Here is a 17,888-nt window from a genome sequence, read left to right as displayed (position 1 = left end):
GTAAATAACAGGTAAAGTAATGAATACAACTCGGGACCATAAAATGAAAAATAAAATCATAAGGAAAGTCCTTTATGAGTATACAAGTACAAAATAAAATGCAAAAATAATAAAGATGATGAAAATTAATGTCAAGTGTCAATGTCATCAACTGGCAGCTTTGTTGTTGCTGCTGGATAATCGAATGGTGCCACTGGATCAGGTGTTGTTGATGCCGGAGGAGTCGGAGGTCGGCTAATCAATAACTGTTGTAACTTGTCAAAACGGGCTATCACATCGGTATACTGTGCTGACTATATCGCTCACATCTCAGTGATCTCAGACCATAATACACTCATAGCACTCTCGAGCCTCTCAATTCGATCACGAGCTCAAGAAGGAGTTAAAATAGGCACCGAGTGCCAGAGTATCTCCTGGGCTGCAAAGCGTACTCCTGTCCCCGTCCGTGCAAACTGAGGCTCGGGAACATGTCAGGAATCCTGCGCTGTATATCTTCAGCCCTCAGCAATCTCTGGGTGGCTATAGCTATAATGTCCCCAACCCCATCATCCTAATCATATCAAATCCAAGAGGGGAAGTCACGACCGTTCTCTCAGTACCTCATATAGCGTCTAGAAAACCCATCCCCATGATGACTCAGGACCATCGAATAATATTCCCACTCTCGCAAACTGGCAATGGTGCCTCAAAACGTCTGCCACTATGTGCCCCAGGTGAATCAGCATATTGCGGACCATGGAGTACAAATAGAGTACGTCCTACCTGCTCAAAACAGTTGTGTTGGCAACTCGACAAGACACATACCTGCTGAGGACCGAGTGTACATATCTGTAGCTCAGCCAAGATAGGTTGGTAGCCTTGTACACTCCCGGTTCATACTGCCCATGTCCACACAAAACTCGGTATGGTTGCTAAGGAGTCGATGTACCCGGTAAATCCATCGGTAAGCGTCCATACTCCTCGGTACCTGTGTAAATCTCATCGTACAAGTCCATATGAACCATTAACTCAGTGACACTTACACAAAATGGATGTCCGAATGCTCGGAGCTATATAGCATCCACGATATTTAAACTCTGATATGAGTGATCAAACTCGAAAGATGCCAACATCTCTAGCGTCATCGCACAGAAAGCTAGCTTTCGGATCCCCAACAATCTTTCTCCAGCTCCCCACTGCTAACATCTCATCAATATCATCGGCTAGCTCATAACTATGCCGAATCTCTCTTAGCACACTCAAATCCACAATGCAAGACTGACCAAAAGTGAGTGTCGATAATCTCTCAAATCGAGCCTGATGCTCGAGATTCAAGAATTCCATATCTACTTAACTTGCTTCTTTGAACGAGGTGTCATATCTGCAAGAATTGACGAGAAAACAATCAACGAGGAGTGGAAATCTCACAGTTTCATGTCAATACTCCCAAAAAATACACTTTTAAACAAGTTCTAAACTCTTTCTAAACATGCATAAACCAATAGAAAACCCCCTCGGTAGTCATGTCGATTGTCTTGTGGAGTGGCCTCATCTCCTCCAAAGGTCCCCTTGTACGGCCTAGGACATACCTCACCAGATCGGTACAGATCAAGGCTCACCCAATAACCTTCTTCCAAGTAGAGCGCAGTGTTGAAGTCGGAGAATCACTCCAAAAGCCTTAGAAAACCTCTCAAAACCCTGGCCGCCACCCTCTTGAAAGTTGGGGAAACGATGGAGAAAAGAATGTCTATATCGGGGCTGAAATTTGCCTTAAATAAGGCTGAAATCAGGAATCGACACGCCCCTGTTGATTCACCACACGGGCTTGTGGAAAAACGCATGGGCGTCTGGATTCTCTGGAAATCACATTTCTCGGCTGGCTATAAATAGTACCTTCTACAGTGAATTACTGTGGAGTTTGCTACAATACTCTGCTATAGTACCATCCTGAAATACTCCCAAATTCATATTCTCATCGAGGTAACGTAAACATGCACACGTTTCTGTCGTAGATCATTTTGTCTCTTCAATAAACATCTACATTGGTGGAGATCTTGCTATACATTGATGGAGATCTTCCTATACAGCCTTTGTGCCCCTCCAAATCATTGTGCTGACTTGAATATGAGGAGGTTGGCACACATTCTCTCATCTTGAACCTGACAAATGTCTTCGCATTTGATCCTTCTCAAGATTTCCTCCAAATGGTGCATTCACGATCTGCATTGGCTTCTTTCTCTAATATTTGGCTTCACAATACTATATCCATGAAAGTAACATAAATGCACACATATTAGCGCTAAAACCTGATAAAAGTAAAGCCCATCATAAGGAAAGAATACTTCGCATTCTGATCACATAAGCACTTATCAGATAGCAAAGTGCAAAGTATCTCTAAACGCCTACTACCTGGCAACAGTACCAAAAACATGACAACGCCCCTTGCGTGTGACCCGCAAGTGCACGGGTTTGTCAAAGTAAGAAATCCCGGGTGAGTGGGTATTGTATCCACAGGAAGTAGGGAATAAAAATACCAAGATTGCTATCCAACCAAGCAAAGATAGAATAATGATTTTGTTGATAATGTAATGAACGTAAGAATAAAAGAAACAAGAAAGAGAGAAGCACAAATAGATGAGTGGTAAGGCAATTGATAGAAGTGCGGTACTCGGATATTGTTCCACCTAGGACAATTGCTTCTCAAGTGCAAAATAAACTATTATATCTCCTAATTGATGCTTAAAGAGTCGTGAGGTCATCCCTTAGCCCATTCACTCTACTATGACAGCAATGAACTTTTGGAATGTGGAGGTAGGATAAATCACATCGGGGGAGAAAGGGGACACTCTGCTACCTCTCGACTCACCCTCTCGGCCCTATTTAATCTTACATTGTCTAACCCTCATGGTGTGTCATTCACTCACAAAGGTTACTAATGAAGACTCTCAACCCTAGTGTCACTCAAAGTGAGAAATCATGCAACAAGCATTAAAGATTGAAACTCAATTAAAGACATTAATTAAGGAAAACATAATAGAAGATTAATGAAACAAATACATCATATGGGTTACAAATCCAAGTACCCACTAGGGGTTTAGCTCTCCATGGAACTAGTTACAATCAACAATTAAATCGAATTTAAAAACAATTAATCTGATAAGTGCTTATGTGATAAGAATATGAAGTGTTCTTTCCTTATGATGTGTATTACTTTTAGTAGGTTTAAGCGCTAATACATGTGTATCTTTGTTCTTTTGCGTAGGTAGGGTTGTGAAGCTAAGTATTGAGAAAAGAAGCCAAAAGTAGATTGTAAACGCATTATTTAGTGGAATCTTGGAAGGAACAAACGCGAAGACACAAGTGGGGCTCTAAAATACGTGAATGTGCGCCGACCTGCATGTATTCAAGACATTATAATGAGTTAGAAGGGCACAAAGGCAGTCACATTTGCATGTCCCAACTTGTGCAATGATAGCAAGATCTTCACCAATGAACCCATTTATTGAATAAGCGATGCAATCTATGGCATAAACGTGTGCCCGTTTATGTTACCGCGATAAAAAACATGGATTCAGCAGATGTTTCTGGCCATTACTGTAGCTGGTTACACTTGCAAAACACTATAGCAATTTAGTGTAGCAGTACTATTCATAGCCGGCTAAAAATGAGATTTCTAGAGAATCCACACGGGCGTGTGGAAATTCGCCATGCCCATGAGGATGCCTGATTTCAGCCCTTTTAAGGCAGCGATTCAGCCTGATTTCAACATTCTTTTTTCTATCTTTTCTCCATCTTTTGAGGGGCCCGCGGCTAGGGTTTAGAGGTGTTTTGGCAAGGCTTTTGAATTGGATCTTCGGCTTCGACACCACGATTATCTTCGAAGATAGTTATTGGGGGAGCTTTCGTAGGCACCGATTCGGCGAGGTGTGCCCTAGGCTTGGCAAGGTGACCTTTCGAGAGGATGAACCCACTCTACAAGACCATCGACACAAATACCGAGGAGGTTTTTCTATGGATTATGTGTTTCTACTTTTGATTTCATTATTTATTATATCTTGTTCCATGGAGAGCTAAACCCACTAGTGGGTACTTAGATTTTGTAAACCCTAGGATGTTATTGTTTCATTGTTCTTTATTATGCTTTCCATAGTTGATGTTTCAATTGAGTTCCAATCTTGAAGGCTTGTTGAATGAACTCTCCCTAAGAGTGACACTAGGGTTGAGAGTCCAACTTGGTAACCATTGTAGATGAGTGACACACTATGAGGGTTAGACATTGTTTGATTGGAGAGGGTTGAGAGGGTGAGTCGAGAGGTAGCAGAGCGTCACCTTTCCCATCCGGTGTGATTTAACTTACCTCCATTTCCTTGAGTTCTTTGCTGTCATAATAGTGTGAAGCTCTAGAGGATGAAATCCATTGTGGCTTAGTTGCGTGAGCAATACAGTGAAGTATTAAAGTGACTCTAGTGTCTGGGGCTTAGATGTGACTAGGGGCCTTTCGCCTGGACCAAAGGGTTAGGTCTATTGACAAATCTGAATATGCATGTGAACAACAAGTGCACGGGTGTAGAAGTAATAAAATACCCGGTTAGTCGGGCAATCGAATCCACAGGGAACTAGGCTACTAGTACTAACTTCTTCTCTGTTTTCTAGCCTATTGATAAATGGAAAGGTGTGGTGATCTAATGTGCGAAGAAATGAATACTGGAGATGAATATGTAAAGGTGAAATGGAGGGAGATCTCAATTAGTAAAAGTGTGGTATTCGGGCAATGCTCCCCATAGGATTTAGGTATTAGATACCGAATGAGCAAAGTGTTTCCATGAAGAGTAAGTTAAGTTGTGGAAATCCAAATATAATTGGATCCGGTCTCCCGATCGCCGATTCTAGTCCCTTACAAGGTCCCGGTGAAGAAATCACTCAATCTCAACACCTCACACCACATATGACCGCAAAGCACTCTAGGGATTCTAAGAGTTGTATCCGATTCCTAAAGATTGATCCAACCCTAATTCCCGGTGAAGGATCCTAACCCCCTACAAGGTCCCTGTGGAGAAATTTCTCAATCTCACACCTCACACCAAATCTGGTTGCATAGAGTTTAGGGAATGGAGATAGAATACACCAATCAGAGGGGAAAGGGAATGCTCACTATCTCATGACTCGCCCTCTAAACCCTCTTCAATCTTTATATTCTAACCCTAATGGAGACCTCTCTCTCACCAAGGTAACAAATCAAGCAAACCAAATAACCAAAAGATCAATAAGGTAACCAAGCATTAGACAATCAAGATTAAAACTTAATCAAACACGGATTAAATAGAAACACTAAGCAAATCCACAAAAGATGAGAATCCTATGGTTCACAAGCCCAAATACCCTCTAGAGTTTTAGCTCTCCATGGAGCAACATACAAAACACACCATCAATGAATGAAAGTACATTAAAACCATAGAAATAAACCCTCTTATATATGAACTGATGGCCATGATGGAGAGCTTCGACATCTTCAAGGACCCAGTCCGAAGCTAGGTTCACCGGTGGCTTTCTTGATACTATGACGGAGGAGGAATCAATCAAAGTTGGTGACGAAGTGCCTCCAAAGCCGCAAAGACCTCCTCTCCAAACCCTAGCCGTCTCACCCTTCAAGGGCCGCGCAAAAGATGAGAAAGAATAGGGCAAAACGGCTATTTATAGGCCTTAGATCGTGTCTGTCACGTGCCCCCACGTGCCCCCACGTGCCCATGTGGATTTTCCACACGCCCACGTGGGCTGCAGGAATTTCCACCCGGGCGTGTGAACAGTAATTTTGCTACAATACTCTCCACAAAACACGGTCCAAACACTTTTCTCTTAAGGCCACATGTCCGGGCACACATCCATGTGGTAGGCTATAAAACTTCTCTTCATCAACGTATCTTTGAGAAGTCTTGCAATCTTCACAAAGAGAAGGAACATGAAGATGTGGCTTCCTTTGTGCCCTTCCAACTAGTGAATTGACTTGAATATTCTTGGAAGTTGGCACACATCTTCACATTTATGAACTCCTCTCGTGTCTTGGTCCTTGAATTGACCAAGAACTCCCAACATTGTGTCTTTATAGCCTATGTTTGCTTCCTTTTTACTCTTCAAGGCATTCACAACCCATATGCAGAAAACAACACCAAATACAGAATATGAGACATAACCCATGGTAAAAATGATGCTCAATGCATATAAAACATATATAAAAATATGTCTACTCAAGCAATTATCATCTTTACATAAGAAGAGGGTTTATCACTTGGTTTCTCTAACTCCATGCAACTTTACACAGTGTGAGGTGTTGAGACTGAGCGATTTTTACACCGAGACATAGTGTAGAGTTAGTCACGGTTGACCTTAGGTTTGGTACCGTGTGTTTAAGGATTTCCACGACTCATTAAGCATCAATTAGGAGATATAATAGTTGGTCTTGCACTTGAAATATTAGTCCTAGGGGGAGCATTGTCCGAGTACCCCACTTCTATCGATTGCATTTCCTCTCATTTTATTGTGCCTCTCTTTCTTATTTCATTTAGTCTTTTCATATAAACCTTATTCATACCATCACTGATTCATTCTCATCCTAGTTAAATAGCAATAGTTGTGTTTCTATACACTATTCCCTGTGGATATGATACCCACTCACCTGGGATTTATTATTTTGACAAACCCGTGCACTTGTGGGTCACACGCAAGGGTTGTTGTTAAGTGTTTGGCACCATTGCTGGGGAATAGGCGTTTAGAGACACTTTGCACTTTGCTATTTTAGCTATTTATCATGCATTCTATTTCATACTTTCTTATTCTTCTATCATTCTCTTTTGTTTTCTTTTGTCATGTCTTACTCTTTCTTGCAAGGAGGTTAAATGATGATTGATTCGCTCATTGCTCTATATACTCAAGTTGAAACTTTGAGTAAAAAAGTTGATAGAATTGTTACATCACAACAACAGAGCAATCCATGTTACAACACATATCATCCAGTTGAAGTAGGCTACCCAAACCCATTATTGAATAATGATGGACAACATTGGGAAGCACCTCAAGGTGATTGTCTAAATAGCGAGCTAGTTCGAGAGGATGCACTTCAGTTGTAAAAAGTATTAGCTAATTTTATTGAAGCAATCGATGTCCATCTCCAAAATATTGAGACCACATTTAGATGTCATGAAGCCTCCTCTAAAACCCTTGATCATGAATTTGGAGGGATACTTGACACACCCTCTAATGAATAACAAGTATTTGAGCAAGCAATTCAAGTTCCTTATAGAAATGATGTAGTACTGAATGACAATGAAGAAGTAGGACAGAATGGGTAGGATTTTGTAGAGAGTGAGTGGATGAAAGAAGAACTTTTCTTTAGAAGTGGGGATTACTTCAATGGGCAGTATGCTTGTGAGCAACGAATGATGCAAGAAGGCTTGGTGAAGAATTATTGCTTTCAAGTTGAAATGGAAGAATAAGCAAACCCTAAGGTAATGGAACAAGCATCTCTCTCTGGGATTGATCAACTCATAAATTGCAAGAAAGAGATTTTGGGTTTGGAAGAAGATGTGGGTGGGAGATTGAAGCCATCCAATTCCCACCTGTGCTAAGCTTGGACGATTCCCAACCCAAATTTTTTCCTTGGAGGCCAAAGGTAAGATGGTTGGACTCTCCAACAAATATTCAACCCCGTCAAGTATTTTTTTTGTTTATAGGAAGTAGCTATGCAATGTCTAGTTGGGAGGAACACACAGTTTTCAAGCCCCCATAAGGTGAGGAAGAGGTACGTCAAGCTAAGTGACGTAAAACAAGCGCTTCTTGGGAGGCAACCCAAATTTTAATATTTTTCTAGTTTTTAGTTAGTATTTGCATGAATAAGGCTTAAAGTGTTGGTGTCTTGATTCTTAGATTCTTTTGCTGTGATTTTCATGTGGGCATTGTAGTGGTATCATGTGCCTAATCGTGCGTGGTGAAGAATCTTGGTCATTTGAGCGTGTTTTTCATGTTTTCTATGGTTAAAATTGCATTGTTAGGCAGGCTCTGAGTGTATATCTGTGTTCAGGAACTTTCTATAGAGCCTACAAAGTTTTCTAAGTGTCCAGAGGAAACACACACCCATGTGGAATTTCTGTACGGGTGTGCACTTTCGTTCAGAGGTCATCCAGAGATGGCACGGGGGCGTGAACTCGCCCCTGTGAGCGACCTTGTGATGGTCCACACCCGTGCGGAATTTCCCCATGGGCGTGTGTTTCCCTGCAGAGACTTAGAGATTTTTCCAGAAAAGATACAGGAGTGTGGACTCACCCCTGTGGATGATTCTGTCAATAAACGCACGGGTGTGGGTAATTTCCACACGCCCGTGTGATTCTAATAAGTGCTTGTGCGATATGAATGCGAAGTGTTCATTCCTTATGTTGAGAATTACTTTTCTCGGGTTTTCAAACTAATATGTGTCTTTTTATGTTACGTTTATGCAGGTAGGATTGTGAGGCCGTTTATGAAGGAAAGAAGCTAATGTGGATTACAATGCACTGATTTTGGAGGAAATCTTGCTAAAGTTCAAACGCGAAGACATAGGTCAATGTGAAATGTAGAGTGTGTGCCAACCTCCTCGTATTCGAGTTTGGTACATCCATTTGGAGGGACACAAAGGTAGTCACACTCGAGCATTCTGACTTATGCACATAGAATAAGAGCTTCACCAACTTGCCTATCATTGAAGAAGCAAGTGATCTACGATGTGAACGTGTGCCCGTTTGCGTTACTCCGATGAAAGTATGGATTCGGGAAGCTATTCAGGCCGGATATTGTTGTAGAGAGAACAGTAGTTCAGAGAATCCACACGGGCATGTGGAAATTATCCATGCCCATGTGGAAATTCCGCACGGGCGCATGAAGCATCCACGCCCATGTAGTTGCCCGATTCTAGCCCCATTTAAAGCCAAAGTAGCCCCAATTTTAGTATTCTTTCCTCCATCTTTTCCCCAACTTGAGAGAGGGCTTCAGCTAGGGTTTTGAGGGGTATTAGCCAAGGTTTTGGAGAGGTTCTACGGCTCCGACATCGTCATTCCTTAGGAAGAAGGTTGGTAAGGGAGCTTCCGTCGAGGCATATCCTATACCGGACGAGGGAATCCTTGGATGACGAGTAGAGGACTTTCCAAAAGACCATTGACACGACTATCGAGGGGGTTTCTTTATGGATTCATTGCTTTTACATTCCATTTCTTTGATTGTACTTAGCTCCATAGAGAGCTAAACCCTTAGTGAGTACTTGGGTATTGTGAACCCTAGGATGTATTTTTTTCATTGAATATCTTTATTATGCTTTCAATTAATTGATATTTATTGTGACTTCCAAACATGAATGCTTGACTGTATGAACATTTCCCATAGAGTGACACTAGGGTTGAGTCTTCTCGTTGGTAACCTTGTGAGTGAGTGACACACCACGAGCGTTAGACAAAGCTAGGTTGGAGAGGGTTGAGAGGGTGAGTCGAGAGGTACAGGAGCGTCCCCTTTCCCCTCTGACGTGATAGATTCTACCTCCATTCCTCGAGTTCTTTGCGGCCATAATAGATTGAATGGTCTAAGGGATGAACTTCCACTAGGTCTTAGTTGCGCGTGCAACGGAGTGAAGCGTTGAGGTGATCTTAGTATCTAGGGCTCAATTGTGGTTAGGGACCTTCCACCTGGACCAAAGGGTTAGGTCTATAATTAGGAAGAGATTTATCACTTGGAATCCCTAGAGCTCATTGCAACTCTATGCGAGTGCGAGGTGTTGAGATTGTTCGATTTCTCCTCAGGGACATGTATAGAGTTAGGCATAGTTGACCTTAGATTTGGGACTATGTAATTAAAGATTTCCATGACTCACAATTGCATTGATTAGGAAGTATAATAGAGGGTTCTTGCACTTGAAACAATTATCCTAGGCGGAGCATTATCCGAGTACCCCAACATTATCGATTGCCTTACCCCCTTTCTTTACTTTTGCTCTCCTACTTGTTGTTTTTATTGTTGAGAATTGAATCATTGTCACACTTATCATCATTGATTTTTCACATAGGTAAGAATCGAATTAAGTATTTTCATTCCCTATTCCCTGTGGATTCGATACCCGCTTACCCGGGATTATTACTTCGACAAACCCGTGCACTTGCGAGATATACGCAAGTGGACCTTGTCACATGAGCGTTGAGGTGATCTTCCACTTGGACCAAAGGGTTAGGTCTATACATAGGAATAGGGTTTATCACATGGAATCCCTAGAGCTCATTGCAATTCTATGCGAGTGCGAGGTTGAGAGGTTATTCAATCTCTTTTATGGGACATGTATAGAGTTAGGCATGGTTGACCTTAGATTTGGGATCATGTAATTATGGATTTCCACCACTCATAGTCGCATCAATTCAGAAGTATAATAGAGGGTTCTTGCACTTGAAATGATTGTCCTTGGCGGATCAATATCCGGGTACCCCATCTTTATCGATTGCCTTACCTTCTCCTTTACTTTGTGCTCTCTATCTTGTTGCTTTTATTTTCATTATTTCATATTTTGTCACACATATCACTATTCATCTTCTACATTAGTTAAGAAACAACTTAAGTGTCTTTATTCCCTACTCTCTATGGATACGATACCCAGTCATCTGGGATTATTACTTCGACACCCGTGTACTTGCGCTTTACACGCATATTCGGACATGTCAAGTTTTTGGTGCCGTTGTAGTGGAGTAGGCGTTTAGAGATACTTTGCACTTTGTTTTCTTAGCTATTATTCCATTCTATTTCATATCTTCTTTTCTATCATCATTCTGAATTTATTTTCTTTCTTGTGGTTACATAAATGATTGAAATACCCGAGTTATTTGACACTATCACAGCAATGGTTGAAAAATGCAAAACAAAAGGTTCAATTGTTTGCAGTACAGGATATACCGTGTAGTTTCTTACAAGAGACATATAATATTTAACAGCCCATAAAAGAATTAGTTGAAGATTATATTGCCAGAATTCAATAACAAAACTATGAATTAGATAATGTGTTTAAATCAGTTTTAGAGATCGCCATTGGGATCAAGGGATGATCAATTAGAGGAAAGTCTAGAGAGGGTCCTAGCTCAATTTGATTCATCTTATCATGAACAAAAGTAGGAACCTTTCTCTTTGGGTGTGTCGATGTCAGGAGGAGAGAGTTGTGGAATGGAAGCTTTGTTTACCGTAGAAGGTGACAAGGACCCCTTGCGTATATCCCACAAGTGCATGGGTTTGTCGAAGTAATAATCCCGGATGAGCGGGTATCGAATTCACAGGGAGTAGGGAATAAAAACACTTAATCCGCTTCTTAGCTATGTGAAAGATCAATAGTGATAAGTGTGACAATGATTCAATTCTCAAAAGTAAAAGCAACAAGTAAGAGAGCACGAGTAAAGGAGGAGGTAAGGCAATCAATAAAGATGGGGTACTCGGATAATGATCCGCCTAGGATAATTATTTCCAGTGCAAGAACCCTCTATTATACTTCCTAATCAATGCAATGGTGAGTCATGGAAATCCTTAATTACATAGTCCCAAATCTAAGGTCAACTATGCCTAACTCTATACATGTCCCGGAGGAGAGATTAGATAAACTCTCAACCTCGCACTCGAATAGAGTTGCAAAGAGCTCTAGGTATTCCAACTGATAAATCTCTTCCTAATTATAGACCTAACTCTTTGGTCCAAGTGGAAGATCGCTAACTACGATTAAGCCCCAGCGGAGGGTCATCCCTTAGACCATACACTCTATTATGGCAGCAAAGAACTCGAGGAACAGAGGTAGAATCTATCACGTCGGAGGGTAAAGGGGATGCTCCTATACCTCTCGACTCACCCTCTAAACCCTCTCCAACCTAGCTTTGTCTAACGCTCGTGGTGTGTCACTCACTCACAAGGTTACCAACAAGAACTCTCAACCCTAGTGTCACTCTAGGGGAAATGTTCATGCAATCAAGCATTCAAGGTTGGAACTCACAATAAACATCAATTAATGGAAAGCATAATAAAGAGATTCAATGAAAAGAATACATCCTAGGGTTTACAAATATCCAAGTACCCACTAAGGGTTTAGCTCTTCGTGGAGCTAAGTACAATCAAAGAAATAGAATGTAAAAGTAATGAATCTATAGAGAAACCCCCTCGATGGTCATGTCGATGGTCTTGTGGAAAGTCCTCTACTCGTCGTCCAAGGATTCCCTCGTCCGGTATAGGATACGCCTCGACGAAAGCTCCCCTACCAACCTTCTTCCTAAGGAATGACGTTGTCGGAGCCATAGAACCTCTCCAAAACCTTAGCCATTACCTCTCAAAACATTAGCCGAAGCCCTTTCTCAAGTTGGGGAAAAGATGGAGAAAAAAATGCTGAAATCATGGCTGAATCGGCTTTAAATAGGGTTGGAATTAGGTGACCACATGGGCATGTGGATTTTACACACGTCCATGTCGATTTCCACACGGGTGTGTATAATTTCCACACGCCCTTGTGGATTCTTTGAATTCCTATTTTCTCTGCCGGCTGTGAATAGTAACTGCTACAGTGTGTGCCAACCTCCTCGTATTTGAGTTAGCACAACCATTTGGAGGGGAACAAGAGAAGTCACACTCAAGCATTCCGACTTATGCACATAGAACAAGATCTCCACCAACTTGTCCGTCATTAAAGAAGCAAAGCGATCCACGACGTGAACGTGTGCCCGTTTGTGTCATCTCGATCAAAGTATGGACTCAGGAAGTATTTTAGGCCAGGTACTATAGCAGAACATTGTAGCAGCATTGTAGTATCACTGTTCAGAGCCGGCCGAGAAGACAGGAATTCAGAGAATCCACACGGGCTTGTGGAAATTATACCGCCAGTGTGCAAATTCCACAGGGGCGTGTGGTCGCCCGATTGCAGCCTTATTTAAAGCTAATTCAGCCCCGATTTCACCATTCTTTTCTCCATCTTCCCCCAACTTTAGAGAGGGTTTTGGCTAGGCTTTTGAGAGATATTGGCTAAGTTTTTGGAGAGGTTCTACGGCTCCGACATTATCATTCCTAAGGAAAAAGGTTGGTAGGGGAGCTTCCATTGAGGCGTATCCTATACCGGACGAGGGAATCCTTGGACGACGAGTAGAGGACTTTCCACAAGACCATCGACATGACTATCGAGGAGGTTTCTCTATGGATTCATTGTTTTTACATTCTATTTCTTTGATTGTACTTAGCTCCATGAAGAGCTAAACCCCTAGTGGGTACTTGGGTATTTGTGAACCCTAGGATGTATTTCTTTCATTGAATCTCTTTATTATGCTTTCAATTAATTGATGTTTATTGTGAGTTCCAACCTTGAATGCTTGATTCTATGAACATTTCCCCTAGAGTAACACTAGCGTTGAGAGTTCTTGTTGGTAACCTTATGAGTGAGTGACACACCACGAGCGTTAGACAAAGCTAGGTTGGAGAAGGTTCAGATGGTGAGTCGAGAGGTACAAGAGTGTCCCCTTTCCCCTCTGACGTGATAAATTCTACCTCCGTTCCTCGAGTTCTTTGTGTCCATAATAGAGTGAATGGTCTAACGGATGAACTTCTGATAGGGCTTACTTACGCGTGCAATAGAGTGAAGCGTTAAGGTGATCTTAGTATCTAGGGCTTAATTGTGGTTAGGGACCTTCCATCTGGACCAAAGGTTTAGGTCTATATTTAGGAAGAGATTTATCACTTGGAATGCCTAGAGCTCATTGAAACTCTATGCGAGTGCGAGGTTGAGAGGTTATCTAATCTCTCCTCCGGGACATGTATAGAGTTAGGCATAGTTAACCTTAGATTTGGGACTATGTATTTAAAGATTTCCATGACTCACCATTGCAGTGATTGGGAAGCATAATAGAAGGTTCTTGCACTTGAAACGATTGTCCTAGGCAGAGCATTATCTGAGTACCCCATCTTTATCAAATGCCTTACCTCCCTCTTTACTCATACTCTCTTACTTGTTGTTTTTACTTTTGACAATTGAATCATTATCACACTTATCACTACTGATCTGTCACATATCTAAGAAGTGGATTAAGTGTTTTTATTCCCTATTCCCTGTGGATTCGATACCCGCTCATCTGGGATTATTACTTCGACAAACCCATGCACTTGTGGGATATACGCAAGAGGATCTTGTCACATTCAATGTTAAAAATTCTCCTAAACTCAAGAATACAATCATTGCAACTAAGGTTAACCGCCATTGGCTATGTGAGCATGTATAACAATCAAAACTAATATAAAAGATATGTGCACTATTAAACTTCCCCCCACACTTAAGTTGTACATTGTCCCCAATGTACACATGCAAGCTCACTCATAATGTATATCAATGAAGAATATATGTGGGGGAAGCAATCAGAACAATACTCCCATGACTCCTAGTGTCGTGTTTGATAGAGCTAAGTCCTTGGGAGAAATGTTCCGATGGATTGTGAAGCTCACACTGGCAAGTACCGAAGCACCATGGCCGTGCCCATGACAGAGTCTCAATTCCCATGATGACAAGACCATCTGCACGCATACTGACACGCCCGAATATGCGTGTGTGTACCGCAAGTGCACGGGTGTCGAAGTAATAAATACCCGGTGAGTCGGGTAGTCGAATCCACAGGGAACAGGGCTACTAGTACTAACTTCTTCTCTGCTATCTAGCCTAATGATAATGGGAAAGTGTGGTGATCTAATGTGCGAAAAGATGAACACCAGAGACAAATATGCAAGGCTAAAATGGAAGAAGAATCTCAAACAGTAAAAGTGGGGTATTCGGGCATTGCTCCCACTAGGATTCAGGTATTAGGTACCGGATAAGCAAAGTGTTTCTATGATGAGTAAGTTAAGTCGCAGAAATCCAAACATAATCGGGTCTATCTCTAGATCACCGATACTAGTCCCCTACGAGGTCCCGGTGGAGAAATCGCTCAATCTCAACACCTCACACCACATATGACTGCAAAGCACTCTAGGGATTCCAAATTGTGTATCCAATTCCTAAAGATTGATCCAACCCTAATTCCCCGTGAAGGATCCTAACCCCCTACAAGGTCCCGTGGAGAAATCGAGCAATCTCACGCCTCCCACCAAATATGGTTGCATAGAGCTTAGGGAATGGAGATAGAATACACCAATCGGAGGGGAAAGGGGATACTTCACTATCTCATGATTCACCCTCTCAACCCTCTTCAATCTTGAGGTTCTAACCCTAATGGAGATCTCTCTCCCACCAAGGCAACAAATCATGCAAATCCAATCAACCACAAGGATTAATTAAACAAACAAGCAATGAGAATACAAGATTAAAAGTTAATCAAACTCGGATTAAATAGAAACACTAAGCAAATCCACAAAAGATGAGAATCCTAGGGTTCACAAGCCCAAATACCCTCTAGGGTTTTAGCTCTCCATGGAGCAACATACAAAACACACCATCAATGAATGAAAGTACACTAAAACCATAGAAATAAACCACCTTATATATGAACTGATGGCCTTGATGGAGAGCTTCGACGTCTTGAAGGACCCACTCCGAAGCTAGGTTCACCGGTGGCTTCCTTTATGCTATGACGGAGGAGGAATCGATCAAAGTTGGTGACGAAGCGCCTCCAAAGCCGCAAAGACCTCCTCTCCAAACCCTAGCCGTCTCACCCCTCAAGAGCCGCACAAAAGATGAGAAAGAATAGGGCAAAACGGCTATTTATAGGCCTTAGATCGCGTCTGTCACGTGCCCTCACGCGCGCGTGTGGATTTTTCCACGCGCGCACTGGGCTGCAAGAATTTCCACGCGATCGCGGAACACTTTCTCTCGATAAGTGCTACAGTACTTTTCACAAACCGCGATCCGAACACTTTTCTCTTAAGGCCACATGTCCGGGCACACGTCCATGTGGTAGGCTATAAAACTTTTCTTCATCGACGTATCTCTGAGAGGTCTTGCAATCTTCACAAAGAGAAGGAATATGAAGATGTGGCTGCCTTTGTGCCCTTCCAACTAGTGAATTGACTTGAATCTTCTTGGAAGTCGGCACACATCTCCACGTTTATGAACTGCTCTAGTGTCTTGGTCCTTGAATTGAACAAGAACTCCCAACATTGTGTCTTTATAGCCTATCTTTGCTTCCTTTTTACTCTTCAAGGCATTCACAACCTATATGCATAAAAGAACACCAAATACACAATATGAGACATAAACCACAGTAAAAATGATGCTCAATGCATGTAAAACATATATAAAAATATGTCTACTCAAGCACTTATCACATACATGAGGGGGTTCAGTGAAGCTCAATAAAACAAAAGTAACTCGAGTATATATAAAAGATAGACAATGAATACAACTCAAGATAATAAAAATGAAAAATAACTCATAAGGAGAGTCCTTTACGAGTATACAAGTCTAAAATAAAATGCAAAAAATAAAATGCGAAAAATAAGAACAAAGAAGGTAAAGACTCCTCAAGTGTCAGTGTCAATAGCTAGTACATCCATTTCCATTCTTTGGTGAAGATGAGCCCTGGTCTGCAAAAATAAATGAAGATTGGTAAAGAAGAGAAAGAGAAGCTTACTCGACAAAATCAGAATGAAAAAAACTAGAAAACGACCCGAGAAAACTCAATTAACAACCCTCTAAAAGCGATGGTGAGAGCTCAGGAGAGAGCAAGGATGTGTTCTCAAAACGTTTGATGCTGAAAAGATGAAGAAATCCGAAAAGATTTTAAAGAAAACCTGCGGTTCTAGCATTTCTGTACATCCACACGGGCGTGTGGAAATTACCTACGCCTGTGTTCCAGACCGACAGGGGCAGACGCATGCCCTGTGAAAATTCTCTAAGACCCATGCCTGTACCAAAATTCCACACGGGCGTTGAAATTAACAGGCCCAACTCACAGGGGCAAACAAATGCCCCTGTGTCTTCTCGGGATGGAGAGAGCTCCTCTGCAGAGATTCGCACGGTCGTGCGGAAATTACCCATGCCCGTGCGATTTTCACAAGGTCGTACACAAGGGCGAGTTCACGTCATTATGTGCTCTCGGGATAATCTGCCAAACTCTGGAGGACTTCACACGCCCGAGCGGAAATTACCTACGAGCGTGTGAAAATTGCATGGTTGTTCACAGGGACAGCCGCACGTCCCTGTGCCTTCTCTGGATGAGCTCACAATACAAATTCATGGGAGTGCGGAAATTTCACACGCCCGTGCGTTTTCTCTAGATGCCGTAGAAAATTTTTGTAGGCTCTGCAAAAAATTTCTGAACATGTTTACACACTCAGAGGCCGCCCTAATATGCAAGTTTTACTAGAGAAAAACATGACGAATAGCTCAAATGACCAAAACTTCACCAAAACACATGAAGGCACAACATAACACCAACATTCCATGACAAGGTCCCCTTGCGTATATCCCACAAGTGCACGAGTTTGTCGAAGTAATAATCCTGGATGAATGGGTATCGAATCCATAGTGAATAGGGAATAAAAACACTTAATCCGATTCTTAGCTATGTGACAGATCAGTAGTGATAAGTGTGAAAATGATTCAATTCTCAAAAGTAAAAAAAAACAACAAGTAAGAGAGCACGAGAAAAGGAGGAGGTAAGGCAATCGATAAAGATGGGGTACTCGGATAATGCTCCGCCTAAGATAATTGTTTCAAGTGCAAGAACCCTCTATTATGCTTCCTAATCGATGCAATGGTGAGTCATGGAAATCCTTAATTACATAGTCCCAAATCTAAGGTCAACTATGCCTAACTCTATACATGTCCCAGAGGAGATTAGATAACCTCTCAACCTCGCACTCGAATAGAGTTGCAAAGAGCTCTAGGGATTCCAAGTCATAAATCTCTTCCTAATTAT

The sequence above is a fragment of the Dioscorea cayenensis genome, chromosome 9 (genome assembly GCF_009730915.1).
Source record: "Dioscorea cayenensis subsp. rotundata cultivar TDr96_F1 chromosome 9, TDr96_F1_v2_PseudoChromosome.rev07_lg8_w22 25.fasta, whole genome shotgun sequence".
Lineage (NCBI taxonomy): Eukaryota > Viridiplantae > Streptophyta > Magnoliopsida > Dioscoreales > Dioscoreaceae > Dioscorea > Dioscorea cayenensis.
The sequence above is the reverse complement of the archived record's forward strand: the minus strand, read 5'-3'. Positions refer to the sequence as shown.